The sequence below is a fragment of the Notamacropus eugenii genome, chromosome 2, assembly GCF_028372415.1.
Source record: "Notamacropus eugenii isolate mMacEug1 chromosome 2, mMacEug1.pri_v2, whole genome shotgun sequence".
In the NCBI taxonomy this organism is placed as follows: domain Eukaryota; kingdom Metazoa; phylum Chordata; class Mammalia; order Diprotodontia; family Macropodidae; genus Notamacropus; species Notamacropus eugenii.
The window spans coordinates 201,847,181-201,866,177 of NC_092873.1; the positions used below are offsets into that span (position 1 = coordinate 201,847,181).

General features: G+C 35.5%; 1 long non-coding RNA gene across 2 annotated transcripts in view; it reads left to right on the top strand.

Annotated features, from left to right (window-relative positions):
* Nucleotides 1-18,997, top strand: part of LOC140523789 (uncharacterized) — a 48,285-nt gene that overhangs the window by 19,067 nt on the left and 10,221 nt on the right. Inside the window, exon 1 of one of the 2 annotated variants that reach the window (XR_011973473.1) lies at nt 9,567-9,789. The exons of the other annotated variant lie outside the window; for it this stretch is intronic. This is a non-coding gene — a long non-coding RNA (uncharacterized lncRNA). Of the gene's footprint in view, nt 1-9,566; nt 9,790-18,997 lie in introns of those variants that run through there. 2 annotated transcript variants of the gene reach the window in all.

The window sequence follows — 18,997 nt, forward strand, 5'->3', positions numbered from 1 at the left end:
AGGAATCCTCTGAAGCCCTCCAAAATTCCCCTTCACACAAGTAGAACACTCCTCAGAATTTATCTCAAAGCAGGTAGCAGCTCACCAGCACAAAAAGAAAGTTCTTTCTGGGGGAGTAAAGTCCAAGAATAGCAGCAGCATCTAGCCTCACACGAGGCTCTTGCAGCAAGGCTCCAAAACTGAAGCAGTCTACCAGGAAGACCTTGCCCTCCTACAAACCATCAGGTTCCTAGTTAACTGAGCAGTCTGGGCAGTACAGCAAGGCTCCACCACAGCGACCCCTCCCCCAGCAAAAGCCACCAGCTAGTCCTTGACCCCATTGCTAACTAGTAGTGAAGTCTTGTCCAGAGGCAAGTCCACAGCAAGACCCTGCCCCTGGGGTCTCTCAGCAGAAAGATACTGTTTCCATAGCAACCCAGCAGCAGGGCCCTACCCCTGGAACAGACCAACAACAATATCCCTCCTCCAGGGCCAGGTACCAGAAAGACTCTGACACTAAAGAACTAGAGGGCTTGGAATATGATATATCAAATAGTAGTTAGGATTACAACTGATAATCACCCATCCAGCAAAACTGAATATAATATTTCACAGAAAAAATAGATATTTAATGAAATAGAGGACTTTAAAGCATTTCTAATTAAAAGACCAGAGCTGAATGGAAAATTTGACCATCAAATACAAGACTCAAGGGAAACAAAAAGGTAAAAAAAGAAAAAAAAAAGAGAAAACCATAAGAAATTCAATAATGTTTAACTGTTTTTATTTCTATACGGCAAGAAAATATTTTTAATTCTTAACAATGTTATTATTAGAAGAGCCATGAGGAATATATATAGACAGAGGTTGTGGATATAAGGCAACTTTGATAAGCTGAGATCCCCAAAACAAAATAAAAGGGGGGGGGGTAAGAAAATTGTGCTGGGAAAAGGAGGGAGGAAATTGAATGAGGGTAAATTATTCCACATAAAGAGGCATGAAAGAACTGTTATGATGGGGGGAAGATGGGGGACATGGAAGGAAAAGCTTAAACCTTACTCTCATCAAAATTGGCTCAAAGGGTTAACATACCCATTCAGTTGGGCATAGAAGTCTATCTTACCCTATAAGAAAGTAAAATGGGAAGAGGATAATAGAAAGGGGGGGACTGATAAAAGGGAGGATATATTAAGGAAGGAGGTGATCAGAAGTAAAACACTTGTGAAGAGGAAAAGATTCAGTGTAGAAGTGGGGGAAACAAACAAAATTAGCATGGAAGAAAACATATAGTTAATTATCATAGCTACAAATGTGAATGGGGTGAACTCACCTATAAAGCAGAAGTGGATAGCAAAATGAATTTAAGACTAGAATCTTACAATATGTTGTTTATTAGAAACACATTTGAATGGAGAGATTCACACAGTAAAGGTAAAGGGCTGCAGAAGAATCTATTAAGCTTCAGCTGAAGCAAAGAAAGTAAGGATAGCAATTCATGATCTCAGAGAAAGCAAAAGCAAAAATAGATCTAATTAAAAGAGATAAAGAAGGAAACTATATTTTGCTGAGAACTGTCATAGACAATGAAGTCATGTCAATACTAAACATATATGCACCAAATGGTATAGCATCTAAATTTTTGAAGAAGAATATATTACAGGAGGAAATAGATAATAAAACTATGCTAGTGGGGGACCTCAACTTTCCCCTCTCAAAATTAGATAAATCTAACCAAAATGTTAACAAGAAAGAAGTTAAAGAGGTGAATAAAATTCTGGAAAAATTAGATATGATAAATCTCTGGAGAAAATTGAATGGGAATAGAAATGAATATTCCTTTTTTTTCAGAAATACATGGCACCTACACAAATATTGACTATGTATTAGCACATAAAAATCTCACAGCCAAATGCAGAAAATCAGAAATAGTAAACACATCCTTTTCAGATTATAGTGCAATAAAAATTATATTTAATAATGGACAATGGAGAGATTAAAAATTAATCAGAAATTAAATAACCTAATCTTAAAAACAAGTGAGTCAAAGAACTAATCATAGAAACAACTGAGAATTAATTAAAGAAAATAACGAGATACCATACCAAAATTTAGTGGATGCAGCCAAAGTGATATGTAGAGGAAAACTTATATCTCTAATTGCTCACATCAGTAAAATAGAGAAAAAGCAGATCAATGAATTGGGCATATCTAAGTATTAAAAAAAAAAAAACCAGAAAAAGAAAAAATTAAAATCCCCAATTAAATACCAAATTGGAAATCCTGAAAATCAAAGGAGAGATGAATAAAATTGGAAGTAAAAAAACCATTGAACTAATACATAAAACTGAAAGCTGGTTTTATGAAAAAAGCAATAAAATAGATAAACCATTGGTTAATTTTATTTAAAAAGAGAAAAGGAAGAAAACCTAGTAAATAGCATCAAAAATGAAAAGGATGAATTCATCACCAATGAAGAGAAACTTAAGACAATTGTTAAGACCTGTTTTGCCCAATTATATTCCAATCTAAATGAAATGGATAAATATCTACAAAAATATTAATTACCCAAATTAACAGAAGAAGAAATAAAATACTTTAAAAAGCCCAACCTTAGCAAAAGAAATTGAACAAGTTATCAATGAATTTCCTAACAAAAAATCCCCAGGACCAGGTGGATTCACAAGCAAATTCTGCCAAACATTTAAGGAACAATTAATCCCAATACTATATAAATTATTTGGAAAAAGAGGTAAAGAAGGATTCCTACCAAGTTGCTTTTATGATACAATATTGTCTTTATACCCAAACCAAGAAAAGCCAAAATAGAGAAGGAAAATAATAGACAAATTTCTCTAAAGAATATTCATGCAAAAATTTAAATAAAATGCTAGCAACGAGATTATAGCAATATATCACAAAGATCATATACTATGACCAGGCAGGATTTTTACCAGGAATGCAGGTCTGGTTCAGGAAAACTATCAGCATGATGAGCCACATCAATAACAAAACCAACAGAAATCAGATGATTATCTCAATACATGCCAAAAAAAAAAAAAAAAAAAAAAGCTTTTGACAAAATACAACACCCATTCCTATTAGAAATACTAGCGGGCATAGGAATAAATGGAGATTACCTTAAAATGATATGTAACATTTATGTAAAGCCATCATCAAACATTATCTGTAATAAGAATGATCTACAAACCTTCCAAATACAATCATGGATGAAACAAGCCTCTATTACTTAACATTGTACTAGAAACATTAGCTATAGCAATAAGAGAAGAAAAAGAGATGGAAGGAATTAGAATAGGCAATGGGGAAACAAAACTATCACTCTTTGCTGATAATACAATAGTATACTTGGAATACTTTAGGGAATCAACTAAAAAACTACTTGAAGTTATTAACAACTTTAGCAAAGTTGTTGGATACAAAATAAACCCACATAAATCATCAGCATTTCCATAAATTTTACCCACAAAATCCAACAGCAAGAAATAGAAAGAGAAATTCCTGGTAAAATAACTGTTGACAGTATAAAATACTTGAGAGTTTACCTGCCAAGACAAATCCAAGAACTCAATCAGATCTGCACAACTTAGAGCCCGGGGCGGGGGCTGTATGTGACCCACCAAAGGATATCAAGTAGCCAGTGAACAATGCAGGGTTGCCATTCCTGTTTGTCATGTGACCATGACAACCAACGATTGTCAGTTTGTTTCTAGTCTAACCTATCTGTGGCCTTAAGAAGTTTACAAGTTGTGCAGGTATGAACACACCTATAAAATACTTTTACACAAATGAAGCCAGATCTAAACAATTGGAAAAATATTAATTGCTCATGGGTAGGTGAGGAAATATAATCAAAATGATAATTCTACCTAAATTAATCTATTTATTCAGTGCCAAACCAATCAAACTATCAAAAAATTATTTTATAGAGCTAGAAAAATAGTAACAAAATTCATCTGGAAGAACAAAAACTGAAGGATAACAAGGGCATTAATGAAAAAATATGAAAGAAGATGATCTAGCTGTACCAGATTTGAAACTTTTTAAAGTAGTAATTATCAAAACAATCTGAGACTGGCTAAAAAAATATAGTGGTGAATCAGTCACATAAATTAGGTACAAATTATATTACAATAAATGATCATAGTAACCTAGTATATGATAAACTCAAAGAAACAAGCTTTTGAAACAAGAACTCATTATTTGACAAAAACTGCTGGGAAAACTAGAAAATAGTATGGCAGAAATTAGAAATAGACCAACATCTCACACCATATACCAATTTAAGGTTAACATAGATACACAATTTATACATAAAGGGTGATACCATAAGCAAATTAAGAGAGCATGGAATAGTTTATCTGTCAGATTTCTGGATAAGGAATGAATTTAAGACCAAAAAGAAGATGTAGAGAGCATTACAAAATATAGATAATTTTGATTATGTAAAATTGAAAAGTTTTTGTATAAACAAAACCTGAGCAACCAGAATTAGAAGGGAAATAATTTTTTTTTGCAACAGGGATCTCTGATAAAGCCTCATTTTTCAAATATATGGAGAACTGAATCAAATTTACAAAAACACAAGTGATTGCCCAACTGATAAGTTGTTAAAGGATTTGAATAGGCAGTCTTCAGGCAAAGAAATCAAAGCTACTTATAGTCATATGAAAAATGCTTTAAATCACCATTGATTAGAGAAATGTAAATTAGAATAACTCTGAGGTACCACCTCACACCTATTAGAGTGACTAATATGACAAAAATGAAAAATGTTGGATGCTGAAAGGGATGTAGAAAAAATGGGACTATTAAAGGAGTTGTGAACTGATTTAACCATTCTGGAGAACAATTTGGAACTATGTTCAAAGGGCTATAAAACTGTGCATAACCTCCCATCCAGCAATGCCAGTGTGATGTATGTATTCCAAAGAGATCCAAAAAAAGGGGAAAAGACCTATTTGTACAAAATTATTTATAGCAGCTCTTTTTGTGGTGGCTAAGAATTGGACATAAAAGAGATGCCCATTAATTGGGTAATGGTTAAACAAGCTCTGGTATATGATTGTAATGGAATATTTTTATGCTATAAGAAATGAGAAGCATGATGATTTCAGAAAAATCTTACAAAATTTACATGAACTGATGCATAGTGAGGCGAACAGTACCAAGAGAATCTTGTACACAGTAACAGCTACATTGTAAGATGAAAAACTGTGAATGACTTAGCTGTTCTCAGAAATGTAATGATCCAAGACAATCTCAATGAATATTTTGAAGTTTATTCTCTGCCTCCAGAGGAAGAACTTATATTGATTGAATACTGACCGAAGCATGCTAATTTTCACTTTCTTCCATTTTTTCTTTTATTCTAGCCTTTTTGTACAAAATGGCTAATATGGAAATATTTTATATAATTGTACATGTATAACCTATATCTGATTACCTTCCATTGCAGGGAGTGGAGAGGGAAGGGAATGAGGGAAGGATGGAATTTAGAACTCAAAACTTCAAATAAAGATGTTAAAAAAAATTGAAAAAATAGAGGAGGAAAGTTACGCAACCAGTGATTAAGTGATTTCCTCAGGGTCACACAGTTAGTAATGATTTGAACTCAGGTCCTCCAGACCTCCAGTCCAATACTCTCTTCCCTCTATCACTTAACTTCTTCTAGACAAATTTTCAGGTGATAGAGAGCCAGGATTAACCAGACAGGCTATAACAACGGACTGATTTTCCTAAGTGGAAAAATATATGCTGCACTTAGGTTAGAAAGAAATAAATTGTAAAAACTAGATAAAACTTGATTTGAAAAAAAATTACAGGAATTTTAGTGTGTTATAAATTCAACCTAAGTTGCAGTCAAAAAAGTTAAGGTGAAATTAGGTTATGGTAAGAGAGGCATAAGCACTAGAAAAAAAAGACTAATTCTACTGTTTTTCTCTGGTCAGGCCACATCTGAAGTGCTATGTTCACTTCTGGAAACCACATTTTAGGAAAGAAATTAACAAATTGTAGTGTCTTTAGGAGAGTGACCAGATGACTGAAAGGACTAGAAACCAGGACTGCAACGAAGGAAGTAGATATATTTAGCCTTAAGGAAAAAAATTAAAGGAGGACCATAGGCCATGATAATTGTCTTAGATATTTGAAGGACTGTCCTGTGTAGAATAGAGATCAGCCTTCTTTTTCTATATTAATGCTGCTTCTTATGGTTGATAATCCATATTATACTGTTTTATATCATTTTTCCTTTTCTCTCTACATTATTCTCTCCCTTGGTTGCCTCATTGGCTTCCTTTGTGCCAACCTATAAATCTGGTCCTGATTTTTCTCCAGAACTCCACTCTCACAACACCATCTGACAACTGGATAATTTGGTCCAAAATCCCAATGTCGGAAAATGTACTCATTTTCAACACCCACAAACCCACCTCTGTTCTAAACTTCCCTATTTTTGTCATATTTCCAATCTTCCAGATTCATAAACTCAGAATTTTCCTTTCCATTACTACCACTTAACCAGTCAATTGCCAAATTGTACCATTGGTACCTCATCAACTTGAATCTGTCTCTTTCTCACTGCTCACACAACCACCTTCTTAGTCCAGGTCCTCATCACTTCTTTTTGGACCATTTCAATGGCCTCTTAATTGAGTTTTCTACCTCATCTCTCCCCACTCCCATCTATCTTCTACCTACCTGCAAGAGTGTTTATTTCTTAAAAGTGCAGGCCTGACCGTGACACTTCCTTACTCAATAAACTATTGACTTCTCATTAGGATCAGATATAAACTTTGTTTTATCTTTTGAGACCCTTTAAAATCTGGTCTAACTTTCCTCATATTTTAACATCACTACCTTTCATATGATCTATGGTTTATATAAATTGACCTTCTTCTTGCTATGCCGTCTCCCAATTCCGTGATTTCTAATTTATATATGTTGATTTCCCCCTTCCTCTTTAGAACATAAGGTCCTTGAGGGTAGAGATTGTTTTCATTTTTTTGCTTTTGCTTTGTATCTCCAGCACTTAGAACAGTGACTGGCACAGAGTAAGTGATTAATAAAGTCTTGCTTGCTTGCTTGAGCTTTCTGTCCATGAAAGTGCTTTCCACTTGCTAATTACCATGTGTGACAGCCAATTAAGGGTCTTTCATCTACAAATTTATCTAAACTTTTTTTGAAGGTTACTTATATTTTTAGCCTTTCCCACTTCTCAGGAATAATTAATTATTATGTTTACCCAGTATGTGAACAATACTTCTTTTTATACATCCTCAAACTTCTTTCTTTCAAGTCTAGTGGTGTTACCATAGTTTTTATGCTTCATAATTTGGTGAACAATTCTGTGTCTATTCTATTCATGTACTTCATAAATTTATAATTTTAAATCTCATCCTTTGCTTTTCCAGTGTAAAAACCCTTACATTTTTAAGCCTATTCTCTCAGGTAAACCTCCTAATATCCTTGGTCATTTTATTTGCTCTTCACTATTTATTTTCCCCAACCCTTGACTCTTAAGAGTCCTGTGATTTCTGACATATCCAAGAAAATTGGAAAAGATTTGTAAGGCATTATCAAAGATGTAACTATTACTGACCTTGTGACACAGAACCATTATTTCACCACCTGTCAGGCATTTGCTTTGCCCTGATACGTAACAATTTTCTAAAGAGACATGAAAATGGGACTTGTAATCCAAGAAAAAGTGACATTGTTCTGTCATGAACAGTAGCACCTGAATCTCTCGTGCCCTATCATTTCAAGGGTCTTAGCTCTATCATATATGTGTGTGTGTTTGTGTATACACACACGTCTATATACATACATATATGTGTGTGTTTGTACACACATATAAATATGTATACACACATATTTATGTATGTATGTATATGTGTATGTGTATGTGTATGTATATATAAAACACTAAGGGTTTTAGTTTTCTTTCCTTTTTTGTTCTATTACTTTAATGTGAAAGAGATCCTTGGAGTATTGCTGGAGATGCTAGAAGTTATTGCTGCCTTCTGGCCTTAAACTTAATTGCCCTCTCACCCTGGTTATGTTAAGAGTATGGTCTCTTTTAAAGATTCTTTGTCCATATATCATTTCTTTCAGAATGGCTTGTAAACTGATATTCCCAAGTATAAGGAAGAGTTGACTCATTTCTACAAAAGCATAGGCATTTTCCCTCAGGTCTGTTTGATTGCAGCAAGATTGACAATATAGTTAGAAATGACTGCTTTTGTAGCCACACTAAAACATTCTTTTCCCCAGCGTTGGCTTTTCAGAATAAATGGACCCTTGCATCAAATATCTCATCTAGTCGTGTCTATCAATCTCTTACTGGGATCATTCTTTCTTGTTCTTCTTGTTAAGGTCATCTTTGTGCTAGGGGTCATTTCGGTTACTTCTACTAACCTTTCTGGGGTACAGTTTAACTCCTGCCAATAGGGTAGACTTGCAAACTCCTTTACTTCTTTTCCTATAACCTCTAGGTTATAGAGAATGGGATAGAGGCATGAACATAAGCATCCAAGCCTCTGAGACTTCATATTCCCACATTTAAGCTCTCTGACTTGACCGATTTACTGACAAGCCAATGATGGTAATCCCTATCCTACCTGTTAGGTCTTTCTTTTGTGTCTCTTGTTCCCTTAAAATTGGGATAAAGCTGTGTTTGTGGAGTCATGGACAGAGGGGCACATTGAGGGAATGGTACTTTTTGATAAAGTGGTTGCTGTTGTTTACTTGTTGTCTTTACTCAGTGTCTTTCCTAGAAGTGGCAATATTTAGAGTTTTCTTATCCCCATGTCTTTTCTAAGGTTTGTTAACCAGAATCAACTGAACTAGAGTAAATCTGAGCAACAATTCTTTTGTATAAGGGCAAGATTATAGCTTCTGTTGCATTAACAGTATTGATATTAATTTTTTTCTACCATTTTCTTGGCCATTTTAGTTACTTCAATACATTAGGAAGATGCACCCATGAAGCAATAAATCAAAGATTGATTTTCTCGGTTATAATAATTCAATGCCCACCTTTTTGTAGGTGAGACTGGAGAAACTAAGAACAAATTGAGATGTTTATTCTTTAGAGAGAGTTATAAAGAGGTAATCATGAGGTATTTATCACCTTTATCCTAAACAGTATCTGAAAATAAAGTAAAATAAACTAAACTTTAAATTGTGCAAATAACTGCATAACCTGGAGGCAAAAGAAAAAAGAACCAACCATTTATAGCACCAATGCTGATAACAGTTAAGTTGGAAATGATGTACCCGATGTGTGCTTAAGAGTTTTTACTTTATTGCCAATGGAAAGTGAATGGAAAGTTTTTTTCATATAAATAGTGAACAACCATATTAAATAATAAATGTCAGCAAACATTTAGTAAGCACCAGCTCTGGCAGGTACTGGGCATGTAAGAATATGGTTCTTGATCTTCAGGAACTTATATTCTATTGGAATATATATTCACATATATGCATATACATATTCATTATGTATTTATGTATGTATACATGCAAGTATTTATAAATAGAAAATAATTTTTGCCCCTAGTAGCTGGAACAACAGGAAAGACCTAGTGTAGAAGCCGATGTTTAGCAGGGAGAGGAGAAGAAGGGGAAAAGAAGACAAAGTAAAAAGTGTACAGCATTGGACAGAAGAAAACCAACAAGGAAGCAAATTAAAGATGGACAGCTTTCAACATAATATATAGACTTTCTTGAAATGGAAAGTTATTGCTATATATTTTGAATCCTCTCCTACAATCTGCTGTGCATTTGGTATGTTTTTTCTTTTATTTTATATTTAGCTTTATATGTTTGGTTTTCTTTTCTTATTATATGTTTAAGTTTTGGTATCTGTCTAAAATTTTAAAAAAGGTTAAAAAAAGAAACTGACACTTCAGTTGAACTTTGAAGGATACTCTAAATTCTTAGAGCCAGAAACATGGAAAGAATGAGATTCAAGTACAGGGGATAATGCATGGAGTCAAAATGCATGGAAAGAGAAGAAAGAGTGTTGTGTATGAAAGAAAGCTTGTTTGTCTAGACCATGAGTTCATGAAGGAGAAGAATATATGATAAAGCTGAAAAGGTAGGTCAGAACAAGGTTGAGAATGGCCTTAGATGATAGAGGAGTTTTCATCTGACATGAATGATAATATTCAATGATTAGAGTTTATAGAGTGACATAGAAAATAACTTTGGGAATCAGTAAATATACATATATTAAGCATCTACGCTAGACACTTCGGTGAGTGATTAGGGTACAAAGAAAAGCAAAAGACAATTTCTGCTCTCAAGAAGCTCATAGTCGAATGGGGGAGATAACATACTAATAAGTATGTACAAATAGGGTATATATGGGACAAATCAGGAATAGTTTCTGAGGCAAGCAAATAAGATTAAGGGAGGACTGGAAAAGGCCTTTTGCAAAAGGTGCAATTTTAGCCAAGTCTGAACAGAATCTAGGAGGCAAAAACGAAGGAAGAGGAAATTTCAGGCATGAGGGGCACCTACTGAAAATGAATGGAATTGGTAATGGCATTGGGAGATGTCTTCTGCAAGGAAGAGCAAGGTGTTACGTGATCTTAGAATATGTGAAGGGGAACAAAGTGTATGAAAACTGGGAAGGTAGGAAGGGACCAGGTTATGAAGGGTTTAAAAAGCTAGAAGATTTTGTATTTTATCCTGGAAGTATAAAGGAAGAACTGAATTTTATTGAATGGGGGGCAGATTGGAGGATAATATGATCAGATCTGCCTTTTAGTAAAATCAATTTGACAGCTAAGTGAAGGGTGAACTGGAATGGGGTAAAATGAGGCAGAGAGACTAGCAGGTTAATGTGTGAGGAATGGATGGGAGAAAGGAGATTTGATGACAGGAGATCAATTAGATATTAATCATATGAAATAAGTCTATTAGCTTTGTCAGCATGTAACCGTTGGGCAGCCACAGACATGAGACATAGTGCATGAGATTTATTAAATACATTCTCTAAGATTTTCTCTTTAGTCTAATTCTCTTCTAAGTGTTATAAGTATCAGTGCAATTGGAATTCTTAAGGTTTTATAGACATACTGATCATTGTACTAGTTTGAAAGTCAGCCACCTTGAGAAAAGTGCCAATAAGTTTCTTTTGGTACCAAATTGAATGGCAATAAAGCCCATAGTAGACAATGATACCAGGAGGAGGGCACTGTGCTGAAAAAATGTGCCTCATGTATTCTATCAAGCTATGTAACTGACTGGTTAGGTATATTGGTCAATGGCTATTAGTGGAAGAATTGAACTAGTAATTATGGTGAATAATAACTGAAGACAACACTCCCACATTTTCGAAAGCAAATCCTTTCTCCTGTAACAGTGTCTGAACCTACACTTCCACATGCTGCGTATGTAAGTACCAAAGGACGACAAAGAAAAAAAATCATGTATTTTGGGGGGGGCCATATATTTGTTGCAATTCCTTTGTTGAGTCATTTAGAAGCATGTGTAAATGCACAAGCCTGTTTGGATGCCTTACTTCTCAGAGTCTTACCTAAATTAGACAAAGCTATCCCCTTCCCCTTTTTGAGTCAGAGCACTGCCTCATTGTAACCTTTTATTTTTGAATTTTGGCTATGCTGCCTACTTCTAGTCTCTGCTGACTTGTTACTTTGCCATAGCCCTTAAGCATCACTTACTTCTGTCTCTTCACTATCAAGATAGTCACACGTAGAACCAAACATCATGCCAACAGTGCAGCTCCTTCATAATGGTCTCTTGGACATAGACCCTGACCACTTTAGTCTTTGGTATCACTCTCTGGGTGTGGCCAGAGGAAACAGGAGAAATGGGGAGAGGAAATGTGCAAAGGAGATTTTCACAAGAATAAGCTCTAATACTAGCATGTGAGAGGGAGCAAAAGGAGGCAGAGGCTAGAGGCAAAGAGGACAGATGAGAGATGATGGAGGCCTAGGGTATTCTCAGTGGGGATGGGTTATTTTTTTCCCTCAGGGAAGAGAAGTTTTGATTGGAGTTGGAGGGTAAGATGAGGTGAGGTGATTGTGGAATTTGGAGTCACTTTTAGGAAAGAACATTTCCAAGTGAGGTGACATAAAGTCACTTGCTTGTTGTCTCTCAATGACTATGAACCCCTTGTGGGTAGAGACTATGTTTTTGCCTTTCTTTTTATACTTTGTATCCCACTGTGCTTAACACAGTGCCTAACGCACAGCAAGCACTTAACACATTCGTGTTGACTACTGACTGGCAGAGGGCAAAATCAGGATAGTTCAGAAGAGAGGAAATGATGAAAGAGTACAAAGATAAACCAACTACTTTGCAATTTTGCCTAGGGCTTTGAGAACACTATGGCATTGAAAGGTCTCTTCTTTTTGTATGCATACTTGCCTGTTTCTGATGTAGTAATAGATGGCATTGCTTTTTTAGAAAGGAAAATACGTATGTTTCATCGGTTGAACCTTTGAAATCTTGAGGGTTAGACCTCCATGAGATACTCTCCTCCAATAGGTCAGTTGCATTATGTAAACTAAAGAAAATCTGAATGTGAATATTTTTATGTCACATTAGCTGCTCCTTGAAGTTAGGAAGTGTACTCTTTCTTCATTGTATCTTCATTTTATATATAGGTCGTAGTACCTAACATTGTGTATCATATGTGTTAGATACTTAATACATATTAGATTGAAATTGAATTACATGAATTTAAACTAAGGGGGAAAAGAGCAGCCCAAGGCTGCCATTTTAAATTGCAGCTGTGGATAAAAGTGAAGCTTTCCATCAAATACTTAGCCTTTTGAAGCTTTTTATTTGTAAATATATTTTAAAGTATGATGGAGGGAAAAGAGGAAATTCTAAATGAATAAGGTCTTTGTACAGAATTTGAAAATTGCTGGTTGTTCCAAGTAGAGAGAGATAAGAGCTTAAGCAAGGAATATAGAAAACTAGCATTGTTTCAGAGTCTCCACATGATGGGATATAGTTACATAGATTTCTTATGATAGTAAAATAGATAGCAGAAATTAATGGATTTCTCAATAAATAACTCTCCAGGTTGCATGTTGAGGGAAATCAAATCACTGTTCTCAAAGTTATAACTTATCTCCAGAAGCTAAGTTAGTAACTGATTCTAGTCTGTTGCAGATTCTGTAGAAAGCACCTAACCATTAAGGTAAACAGACTGATATGTTAGCAAGCAAACAGAAAGACATGATGAAGACTAGTTGGTGAGAACAGGCTTTTCAAATCTGATATGAAAAAGGCTAGACAGGTATTAGATGAAAGGAGAGGCCTCTGACTAAATTGAAATGGAGGCAAATGAAGAGTATAGTCTTTGGGTTGGAGGCTGCTGTTGGGTGAACAAATAGGGTGATGTAAAGGCAAGCATAAGATAAACCCCTAGTGGGCTGGGTGCCTTCACTTGCCATGTTGGAAGGACTCAAATGACAGCATTCACTTTTCTCTGACATTTTTTGTTAAGATAATCCTCTGAGGCAGATAGTAAAGGTATCTTCCTTTTACAGATAAGGAAACTAAAGCTCAAACAGGTATAGTGAACTTGTCCATGGTCAGAGTTAATAAATATTAGAGCTGAGTAGAAATGAAGTGGTGAATTCTTGAATTTGCTCTTTGCCTTTTTTAAAGTCTAGGGGGACTCTTTGGAGATGCTGATAAGAGGGTTTTTTAGATTCCTAATATCATAACTAGAAAAGACTTTATAAATTATCCCCCTAATTTTATAGATGAAGAAACTGAGGTCTACTGACATAAACTGACTTGCCCAAGATAATGTAAGGAGTAAGATTTGTCTCTTTGCTATCTGATTACTTCTCAGTCTTTTTTGGTTTACCATTGTCCATGACCCACCTCCTAATTATGGGTATACTATATATATATGTATATGTATATGTATATATATATACATATACATATACATATATATATACATATACATATATATAGTGTGTTCTAATGAACTCTATGGAAAATGAATCCTGTGCAGAGAACATCTAGATCTGTAAATCTAGCCTTTACCCTCTCTTGGGCTACAGACCTGTATCACCAACTGCCTTTTAAGATATCTTGAACTGGATGTCTCATAGGCATTTCACATTTATGTCCAAAACCAAAATTTTATTCCCCCTCCCAACTCTTCCCTCTTCTAAACTTTCCAATTATTGCGCTACCATTTTCTCTGATAGCCTTAGTGTCACCCTCAATTCTTCAGTCTCACATATCTAGTCCACTTCCAAACCTGCTTTCTATCTTCCTAATATCTCTCACAAAATCCTTTGCACCCTAGTTCAGACCCTCATCATCTTTCCCTTGAATTATTATAGCAAATGTATGGTCTGACCTTATCCTCTCAGTGCCAGGTCAGTTTCATCTGCCCCTTAAGATACTAGAGTACCACAAAGGGTTTGTAGCTGTTTCTTTCCTTTGCCATCAGCTTGGGTCCCAACTACCTGTGTTCCTTTTACTTCCATGTTCATTTATCCTCTTATTATTGGGTAGCTTATACAAAAGAATATAGCAAGAACAAATATATAAACATTTCCCCCAACATCTCAGGAGCATAATCTCCCCTATATCACTTTTATCTCTAGGGGAGTAGGCTCAAAACTTAGTTTAGTTCCTATTATAATATTGGTCCCACTGAATTCAGGCACAGATGCTTTATGACCTCTGGATAAAGTCTTGCCCTAGACAGGAGTCCTGAAGGTTGCTTGTAAAGCTTGTTTCTTGCCCCATTGACATTGCTGCTGCACTGCCAGTAAAACACAGCCTGGATCCCAACTCCTGAATTTCTGTGGCTTACTCTCTCAAAATTGGAGACTACTCTCTTCAGTGTACCCAAGAGCTAAGGAATTACTGAAATCGCCTAGAATCTAATGAGGCAGAGATTGTGGTTGAAGCCAATAGGACTTTTTCAATGCCTTTGCTGTCAGTTAAAGAGCCTCATCTTCATGGTGTATTTAGCCAACCAGACCCAGTAATAGAATGTCTATGCAAACTCCACAATCTTTCTCCAAGGCACTTCTCTTATACATTATCACAAGTCTCCTCACTTTAAACATCTCCCAACTGCAATGCCCTCCACTGAGCTGCTGTAATGATGACTCATGTTCCACCACGGTGAATAAACTTTAGTTGCTCCCTGTTTCCTCTAAGATAAAATGAAAACCTCTGATTACTATTTAAAGTCCTTTGTAATCTGGCCTTTTCCTGTCTTTCCTGTCTTTTTATGTGTTACTCCCCTCTCCCCTTTATCTCCATTCAACCTGGTCTGCTGGTTGATAGTAGATGGCAACCATACTGGTCTATTTGCCCTTCCTTGGAAAGGACACTTTTGTCTTTTCTTTCCATGTGTTTGCATTGGCTGTTCTATATTCTTTGAATGCTTTTCCCCCTCACTCCACATCCTTGTTTCCTTGGCTTTCTTCACTACTCAAATCAAATCTCACCTTTTTCAGATGACCTTTCCCATCCCTCTCCATGCTAATGCCTTCCACTTTGAATTATCCCTATGGGATGACTTCCCATCTACTTTGTATACTTGGTCTTTGTAACTAGTCTGTATTTGTGCATATTGTTTGGTCCATTAAAATGTTGACTCCTTGTGAGAAGGAAACTATTTTTACCATTTTTGATGTGTCTCTAATTTTTAGCATGGTACTTGGTACGTAGTAAGAATTTAATAATTTTTTGATTAATTTTTATGGATTCATCCCTATTCTCCTAGGAAGGCTCCCATGACTGTATAGTTAACCATGATCTTTCTCCTGTCTTCCAGTCCCACATTACCCAAATGAGAACACCTACTTCACAGAGTTGTCAAAAGTAAGGATCAGATGAGATAATATGTGTAAATCACATAGCAAAGTGCTTGGCGTATAGTAGGTGCTTAATGAATGCTATTTTTCTTCTGCTCTTCCACCCCCACACACATTTATATTTTGAGCTGGATGTTCCAAATACATCTGAAATTTAAAATGTTATGTTCATTATCTTTCCCCACAAATCTATTCCTCTTCTTTCTTTCCCTATTTTTGTTGAAGAACCATACTATCCTCTTCGTCACTCTAAAAACAACCCTAGAATGTTCCCAAACTCTCCCCATTTCCCAGGTATCTGATTAGTTGCCAACTCTTGTCAATTATACCTCCATAACATTTCTCACCTCTGTTCTTTTCCTCTTAGTCATATGGCCACCCCCTTATTTCAGTCCCTCTCCACTTCTTGCTTGGACTAATTAAAGTGGTCTTCCAGTCTTGTCTCCTTTTTTCCCCTCTCTGATCTATTCTCGGCATCATTGCAAAAGTTGTATTTCTAAAGCATAGGTCCGACTGTGTCACCTCCTGGCACAACAAACTCCTCTGTCTCCCTATTACATATGGGATCAAATATAAATGCTTCTGTTTAGCATTTAAAGCCCATCACAATCTGGCTTCATCCCTTCTTTTCAGGCTTACTGTTATTCCCTTTTCCCACTCTGTGGGAAACCAACCTTGTTAAACCAACCTTGATGTACTTAAAACATGACATATGTCCTACAGTTGTCATGCCTTTGTTCTCTATTCCTAGGACAGAGTCTCCTGATTTTTGCCTCAGAATCCCAATTTCCTTCAAAATTCAGCTCAAGTGTCACCTCTTAAGTCAACTCTTTCTTCAACCTTCCCAGTTGCTAGTGTCTTCCTTCTCCAAAGTATCTTGCATTTATTTTGTGTATGCTTATGTTGTTTCCCCCAACAGAATGTAAACTTTTTGAGGGCAGAAATTATTGAATTTTTTTCATATCCACAGTTCATTGTTGCAATACTTAGAATATAGCAGGCATTTAATGAATGATTGAGAGTGAAGCTAGAATTTGAATCCAGGTCCTTTGACGTCAAATCCAAAGCTTTTCTATATATCTGCATAGGTGAGTGTTCTTCCCTCTTAAGAAGGAAACAGCTTAAGACAGTGCATTGGAATTTTGGAAGGAAGGATTCTGTATTTGTTCCAAGGGATCCACGTAATAAAGCCTATGGAAAATTGATGCTGCCTAACCCCATGTATAGAAACATTTAGTATCCAGACTGGTGAGTGAATTTTCCTTCATTTGTAGCAACATGGAACTGAAGAGTAAATCTCAAGTTTATTATACATTTTTCCAAATGGGAGCTATCCATTAGGGTTTACAGAATAGCAAGATGGTTGTGGTTTCAAAATCTTAGTTGATGAATGAGATAAGAGAATGGCAGAGAAATTGAATTACTTCCAGCCCTACTTCAAGAATATTTATCCACATATTAAGGAATCAAAGAGGCTTTGGTCTTTATGGCTACACAAAAGCCACCAGAAAACAACAAGGAAATAATGACACAAACAAGCATTCTGTTCCTGAAAAGTACTGAGGATAATTTGCTAGATAACCACCCACAGTAGTTTATTGTACGTGGCTTATTGCAAGCATATTCTATTAGAGATGAAATGTAAAATAGATATCCCAATCTTATTGTAACTTGGTAATGAAACAATCAAACCTCTAGCAAATGATGGGACAGGCCAGGTGAACATGAAAAGGAATGGAGAAATTGAGTCTGATCAATTAAGTAAATTCATTCTTCATTACTATACTTGCTCAGGTTTTCCAAAGTGGATTTTTGCTTCTATGAACGTTTACATAGTGGAAAGAAAATGGTAATCCAATGTTCATGTTCTCCAAAGGATACCTAGAAGTCTAGGTTAAAGTTCATCAGTGATTATTAGCAAATCAGTAAATCAGGATCCTCAGAAAAGTTTGTTTTAGTTCATTATGAAACCTGCATGGCGGAGGATGTGGGTTCTTCTGAATATTTAAATTGCTGGTAGCTGATGAGGATTAAGTTATATTTTAAAAAGAAAGCAACTCTACAAACACTTGCAAATCGTTAAATGAACAGGCTCTGATTAATTTCAATTAATATTGGAAAGCAGCAGATGCAAAACTTTAGATTTTGGTCCTTGGATTGATTTTCAATTTTATTTTTTAAGGATTGCTTACCTCTTGATTTTGTTTTCTTAAAGCCTGGGTCCTATTACCAATAAGCTCACAAATTCCATAGACTCAAAGTTTGTGACTGTGGACTTTGTATTTATGCAAATAATTTTCATCATATTATTTTAGGCTTTCTCAACAGCAAAGCCAGTAGCAATAAAAAGTAAAGCTTTGGGGTTTGCAAAGCCTGTATATTTAGCATATCCCAGTTCACTTTTAAACTTTAATAACTTCATTGACATGTCTCTCTATATTATCTGTCTATCTATCTATCTATCTATCTATCTATCTATCTATCTATCTATCTATCTATCTATCTATCTACCCTTTTTAGTTTTAGATCTATTATACTTTCTCAGAGCTGGCATTGATATGACACTGTACATATGTTATCTCTAATGATCCTCATAACCCTAGGATGTGGATGCTATTATCATCTCCTGTTTATAGATGGGTAAACCAAGACCCAAAGAAACTTAAGTGACTTTTCTTAGGTCACACATCTGGCCAATGTTAGAGGTAGGATTTGGACCACATTAGAAAGAGAAGCTACCTTTTTTTCTAAGCCCAATATTCCAAGTGTAGACATATGTCTATTGTGGCTGCTTTTAGAGACCTTATGCAAGAGACTATTGAAGTATTCAGGGACTGAATGATGTAGACAGAAGTAAATTAGAAGATGAGGAACCCGTCCTTGAGGAAATAGAGTTCTGCCAGAAAAAACAAACAAACAAACATAATAACTTGCAAGGAGGCCTAGTCAACTAGAAAACGCTGCAATATTTATTAACTGTGAACTTGTGCAAAACTTGGAAACTTTCTAAGCTTCAGTTTACTCATCTGTGAAATGAATATAGTAATATTTGAAATACTTGCTTCTGAGTTTTTGTGAAGATTGAATGAAATACTATATCTAAACTGTCAGAAGTTACATATAAATTTAATTGACTATATTTGTAAATACTA